We start from the raw sequence: 6750 nt of genomic DNA on the forward strand, positions 1-6750 counted from the left end.
TCTGGTTCATTCTTTCTGATTCTAGTGTGCATTGTAACTTTGTTTACAAAGTATATTTGACTAACAATCCACAACTGATAAAAGGGCCAACAGTGTTACAGTGTTGTAAAGTTAGAGGTCACCCTGAAGGATCTGATCAGGTGGTATGTTTTACAGGCTTTAGATAAATTAACCCCAAAGATGTCATAGTTTTATTGCCCTGTAGAATGTTAGCCAATTTTATATCTAAATTAGCAAATATTTTCTTTTGCTTACTGGATACACACATGTGTGTGTATGTGTGTGTGTGTGTGTGTAAGCGTTTGGAAAAGCCAATTCTTTTGTCTAGTTGTCTAATTTCCAGTTCCCTCACTAGTAGTTTAAATAAAACTTTGACACATTATAATGTATAACTTTGTTCAGAGACTTTGCTTTTAAAGTTCTGTACTGTTTGTTTCCACACATTATCTGAGATAACGACCTGTCCTTCAGTCCATAAACACTAACAAGCTCGCAGGTACTTGATCTGGGTCACTTTCTTTTTCGCTCCTAAGCTGTCTGCAGCAGGAGGGAGCCATCTTAACATTTACCCCAGGAGTACCACTTCCTTGATTATTTTGATACCTTCATGGTTGGGACCAAGAGAGATTTCTGTTGATGGCAGCACCCCAGGCCTCTCCTCTCCAGCCTCTCATCAGCTAACTGTAACCAGAAAGGAAAGACACAGCAAATGACCTGCCCTGGCCCATTTAGATAACAAAATACCAAAGTCTTAATATAGTAAAATACTGAAGTCTTAATATAGTAAAATGCCAAAGCTCTGTGCCAAAAGCAATGGACCCAGGAGCCTTTTCTGAAAGAACTTTGCAATATTTATAACTTCCTTATTTTTGCTATATCTGTTACCCCTTATTTGTTTCCCTAAAACAAGTAATAAAACTTAAAATAAGAAGAGCTTATGTTGAAGGGTTATGAGAATATTTTTTCCTTTTTATTTCTGTTTCAATGTTTCCCATGCCCTATATAACCAATGTTAGCGATTTGGTTTATAATTTGGCTTGCAGGCAATTTTTCTATGTATTTTCAATATGTTCTGTATGTATTTTCAATATGTTCTGCTATCCTTCCAGGTCAAAAGGATGTCTTTTTGAACCATTTCCTCACAATTATGAAACAATTTCCCAACAGATTTTAAATGTTGGGGAATGGCATGGAATGAATTCCAGCAATGGAATACTTGGGAATTGTGCTTAAACCTATTTGGCGGTTCAGAAATTCATTGTTTCGTAATTTGTCTGTTTGTTTTGTCTACTGTTGGAAATGCTCACGGAATACAGAGAGTGGGGAAAGGTAGGTGGAAATACAGAGGAGAAGAGGGTAGAAAATAAGTCTAGAGAAGCTGTAAGGAATTACCTAGAATGCCTAGTCCACAAGTCCCCAGTAAGAAGGGAGCGAGGGAGAAGAGTTTCCACTGACTTTTCAGGGCCACTCTCATGTGTGTGTTTGCAGGTAGGGGAAGAACAATGAGGAAGGATGAAAAGAAATACTCTATAAGCTCAGGAGAACACAATTATCCTTTAAAAAGTGGAGTGGGGTGGAGGGGCAGCAGATGGATAGTTAAGATGAACTGGACAAGAATGCTGATGCTCAATGGGAATAAATTTAGAAAAAGTGCATACTTCCTCCAGCCAACTTGACCTATGAAGTGAAATAAGTAACAAACTAATTCACTCCTTCAACAACTATTGATCAAGCATCTGGTTTATGCCAGACACACTGTACTAGTTGTTAGAATTACAGCTATCAAAGCTAAAAAGACTATCCCAATGGAGGAGACTGATGTGTGAACAAAGAAGTAAAACACTACGTAGGTGTTCAGATAGGGAAGCACAAAGGAGGGGAAAGTAACTCAGGGTTTGTTTGTTTTAGCATGCAGATAGAATCTAGGAAGATTTCCTGAAAGGGGAAACATCTGAGATTAGACCTGACAAACAAGTAGAGCTAGCACCAGCCAAGCAAGCAGCAGATACTAAGACCCAGAAGCCAAAAATAGTACCGTGGGTTAGGGGGCTGGTGATGATAATCCAGTTGGCTGGAGCATCAAGGGCAAGAGCCAGGGGCATAGGAAGTTGGTGAGAGATAAAACAGGAGAAGAAAGCAGATTCTCCACATTTATATTTCAGTAGAGTTGCCTTTGGATAACAGAAAGGCTAAGGTTAAGGCTAATTGTTAATTGTATTTACAGTTCACTCATTCCGACTTGAGAAACCAAGCAAAAGACTCACAGACTTGCTCTATAAGCATGTGGGAGAAAGAGCTGGCAGAAAGGAGCCTCACTGTCTGTTCCTGAAGATCCCAGGGCATAGGATGGCAGAAGTTGTTACAGAGGTGTATCAGGCCATTCTTGCATTGTTATAAAAAAAATTAAATTAAATTAAATTAAATTTTAAAAAACTGAGACCGAGTGATTTATAAAGCATTAGCTTAGGCAGGCAAGGAGAGCAACCAAGTAGGCAAGAGCTGAGAGCTAAGCTGGGGTCCTGACTTCTCATCCAGGGTTAGGCAAGAGAGGAAGTCACAACTATGGAACCAAGTCAGTGCTGGGAGGGCAGGCAGGCAGGAATGGCTGCAACAGGGGACCAGAGGAGCCACAGACAGGGTGGTCATATAAGGTCCAATTACCCCGAGAGTCCCAGGTCCACTCAGTGGATGGGTGCCTGACACTTTTGGAGAAATACTTACCTCTCTATTCTGGGTTAGTATAATAGGAAACAGTGTGGACTTCCAGAGTCAGACGGCCTGCTACTTTCTACCACTGTGTCCTAATCCAAATTGCTGAATCTCTCAAAGCCTTGGTTTCCTCATCTGTAAAACAGGGGTGATAGTATTCTCTATATCATATTTTTTTCTTCCCATTGAATGAAATAATGAATGTGGATTGTTTAGTGCAGTGTCTAGCACATAGTGCAAACTCATATCTGGCCCCTGTATCATCACTCTGGCCACAACTTTTAGTCTGCCTTAGGTGCTGTGCCCTTCTGGGGACCATCACTGCCCAGTTTACTCAACTGGGATTTGGGCATCAATTTTGGAAAGTACTCGGGAACAGAGATCATATCTTTTACATCCAAAATTCCCCTTAGCACTTAACGATTTGATATAATCAGCATTTATGTGTCTACTCTGTTAGGTAGTTTATGGCAATAGACACTAATTCTTTTCATTAAATAAATTACTAAAAAATGACTTCAAACAGCAAAGTTAATAGAAGGAAGCAAATCATTTGCTAATTTATATAATGAGAAAAGTTTCCATTTGCAATCAATTACAGCACCCAGCCTAGCTTAGTGCTTTGCATAAATATTTATACACTTGAATCAAGATGGCTGTGAGATACTCTGTACCTATTTTAAGTACTCAGGAGATATAACACTTAACATTCATCTAGCAAATCTGAAGCAGAATTAAATGCCTTGGACCGAAACCTTTCATAGAAGAATTCACCGTCATGTTATCTTCTTTAACTAAAACAGCATTTCAGTTACAAGCTGTGGTTACAGCAAATTAGTGTATGACCCACAGGCAAACAGTCAACTAAGTAATTATAAGAAATGTATCAACCTAAATAATTCCTTGAGGGTCCTTGAGATACGGTACTGCCTTTCATTCCTGAGCCTTTTTCATTAGAGCATCTATATATTAATATATAATTTACATCTTTTAAATTGAGGATATGACTAAATTATACTCTTTTCAACTTAAAAATTGGATGAAGTTGGACGACTTAAAATGTTTGGCTCTTTAATTGGAAAATAAAAGAACTGCTCCATTTCTGGGCACAGGCACTTGAATTGACATATCGACACATGAGCTGAAGACAACCAACTTGCCCTTTTACAATCGCCTCTGAAAGAATGTTGACTCTTATATTATACTGTCAGATTTTCCCCTTTAAGGTTTAGCCCAAAAGTGCATGGTTATGAAGGACATTTTCTAGACTTCTTGCCTACATATGAATTTTTAAAAATACAATGTTGGGCTGGGCAGGATGACTCACACCTGTAATCCCAGCAAGTTGAGAGGCCAAGGTAGGTGGATCATTTGAGCCCAGGAGTTTGAGATCAGCCTGCAAAATCCCATATCTACAAAAAAAAACACACATACAAACACAAAAAAAATTAGCCAGTTGTGGTGGCACATGCCTATAGTCCCAGCTACTCAAGAGGCTGAGGTTGGAGGACCCCTTGAGCCTGGGAGGTCAAGGTTGCAGTAAACTGTGATCACACCACTGTACTTCATCCTGGGTGACAGAGCAAGACCATGTCTGAAAAAAAAAATCTATCTATCTATCTAGAGATTTCATATCTATATATATAAAGGCAAGGCAATGTAATTACCCAGAACACCTCAAATTTGAGATCTGCAAGGAGATAATAGTGCTTGGCAATTTAATTACTCAGTTAAGAGTTCAAAGCTGAGCCCAGTTCTTCTGGCTTCCTCCTTCATGTTCAAGGCTTTGTTTAATCAGGTCTAGGTACAACATGAGAATAAACAGGAATGTGGGAAACATGCAACATAAGTTTCCAGCCCTCCAAGGTAGATGTTTATACAGTTAACAAAGTAATAATTACCACAATAACACACAATACTTTTGATTATCTATTATGTGACAAACACCATATTAGGTACTGTATGATCCCATCTGCAGTATCCCTGAAGGTAATAATAGATTCCTACAGCAATACTCCATGACATACACTATTATCTCAATTTTCTAGCTGGGAACCTCAGGTTCAGAGAGGTTAAGTAACACTCCTTGCATCACACAGCTAGTAAGAAGTAGAAGGAGAAATGTTATCAGGTCAGCTGGATTCTTTATGCCATTTTTCCTTTTAGTTAAAATAACAAACAACTTTTCACAAAGTTTTGCCAGAAATCAGGGATGGATCCAGATTTTGAGGAACATAAAGTTTATATAATTGGGGGGAAAGAACTTCTTTAAGAAAAAGAATACAAGATATCTTTTTTTTTTTTTTTTTTTGAGACCTAGTCTCATTCCATCGCCCAGGCTGGAGTGCAGTGTCGCACTCTCAGTTCACTGCAAGCTCCGCCTCCCGGGTTCATGACATTCTCCTGCCTCAGCCTCCCAAGTAGCTGGGACTCTAGGTGCCCGCCACCACGCCCGGCTAGTTTTTTGGTTTTTTAATAGAGATGGGATTTCACCGTGTTAGCCAGGATGGTCTCGATCTCCTGACCTCGTGATCCACCCACCTTGGCCTCCCAAAGTGCTGGGATTACAGGTGTGAGCGACGGTGCCCGGCCACAAGATTTCTTACTTTCACAAATTTTACAAAAACATATAAGCTTGCGAACACATTGTAAGATCCTTCCTATCACTTGGAAGGAGCCAGAGCAAGTGACACGTAAGCTTCATTAACATCATAGTAAATCCGCCTCTGCTGGGGACTCAACCCTTCAAGTTACCTTTGCTTGACAGTGAGAGAGTGAGAAGGTGCTTTTGTGATGCAACAGGACATTCTGATAGCTTTAGACATTTCCTCCCACCCCCAAATGTATCCATTGCTGAGGAAACTTAGATGCTGCTGGGAATTAGGATGTGTGTCGATCAGAGCCTTCAACACATGAGGGTACTCTTGAGGGGAATGGAAGTGAGAACTTGTCTTTCTGCATCCCAAGTCCAAATGAGTCAAATTTGTTTGATGGACTTTGGTGGCCTAACCCAAATTAGGCAACAGGAAAGAGCAGCAAGATCCTGGGAAATCTTTACCATGAAAACAGGAAAAAGGCAGGCTAGGAGGTCAGTGGGAAAAGTGAACCTTGCATCTGGATCCATTAGTCAATCTGCTCTCAACGAAGCCATCCCGAAGGCAGTTTGGGGGCCCAAGGAAATACCTACATGAACCAAAAGAGTCTGAAGGTGGTAAGGCTGGGCCATTTTTGGTGTTGACCCATTAGCCAACAAATTGTACATCTCTCCAAAGAGTATATCATAAGGAATGACCATAGCCTGTGCTGGGATCTGCAATAACCCTGGTGGTAATAATTACAGCAGGTGGCCCAGCTTCAGCCACAGTTATTTGGCTTACCCTATTTAACAGTAACTTTGAGGTTCAGCTTCAGCAATAGTAGCCACAGCATGGATGGTCACGGGGCAATGGGAGTATGGCCTGGTTAGGGCACACATCTCCAGACTGCCAGTATTATAGGAAAGGGGTCCTGATCCAGATCCCAGGAGAGGGTCCTTGGATCTCGTGCAAGAAAGGATTCACGGTGAGTCTGCAGTGCAAAAAAGCAAGTTTATTAAGAGAGTAAAATGGTGAGAGGGCAGCTATTCCATAGATAGAGTAGGACATTCCTTAGAGTAAGAGAAGGAACACATCCACCCTAGGCACAATGCTTGTATATGTGGGGAGATGTGTTCTGCTACAAGGGTTTGTGATAAAGGATTGATTTTTTTAATTACTATATTTTGCAAGGATCGATATCATTATTATTATTATTATTATTATTATTATATTAATTATTTGAGATGGAGTCCGCACTCTGTTGCCCAGGCTGGAATGCAAGTGCACAATCCAGCTCACCTGCAACCTCCTGCCTCCTGGGTCAAGGATTCTCCTGCCTCAGCCTCCTGAGTAGCTGGATTACCAGGCGTGCGTGCCACCATGTCCAGCTAATTTTTGTCACTTTTTAGTAGAGCGAGGTTTCCCATGTTTGGTCAGGGTCTCAAACTCCTGACCTCGTGTTCTG

General features: G+C 40.7%; 1 long non-coding RNA gene across 1 annotated transcript; it reads right to left on the reverse strand.

Annotated features, from left to right (window-relative positions):
- Nucleotides 1-603: 603 nt before the first annotated feature.
- Nucleotides 604-6253, reverse strand: LOC108533107 (uncharacterized). Its single transcript, XR_001886656.1, has 3 exons — nt 6087-6253; nt 2722-2844; nt 604-681 (listed from the first exon to the last, which is right to left on the reverse strand). It is a non-coding gene; the product is annotated as an uncharacterized LOC108533107 (long non-coding RNA).
- Nucleotides 6254-6750: the final 497 nt, after the last annotated feature.

The sequence above is a fragment of the Rhinopithecus bieti genome, unplaced genomic scaffold (assembly GCF_001698545.2).
Source record: "Rhinopithecus bieti isolate Rb0 unplaced genomic scaffold, ASM169854v2 scaffold_11397, whole genome shotgun sequence".
NCBI classification, from domain to species: domain Eukaryota; kingdom Metazoa; phylum Chordata; class Mammalia; order Primates; family Cercopithecidae; genus Rhinopithecus; species Rhinopithecus bieti.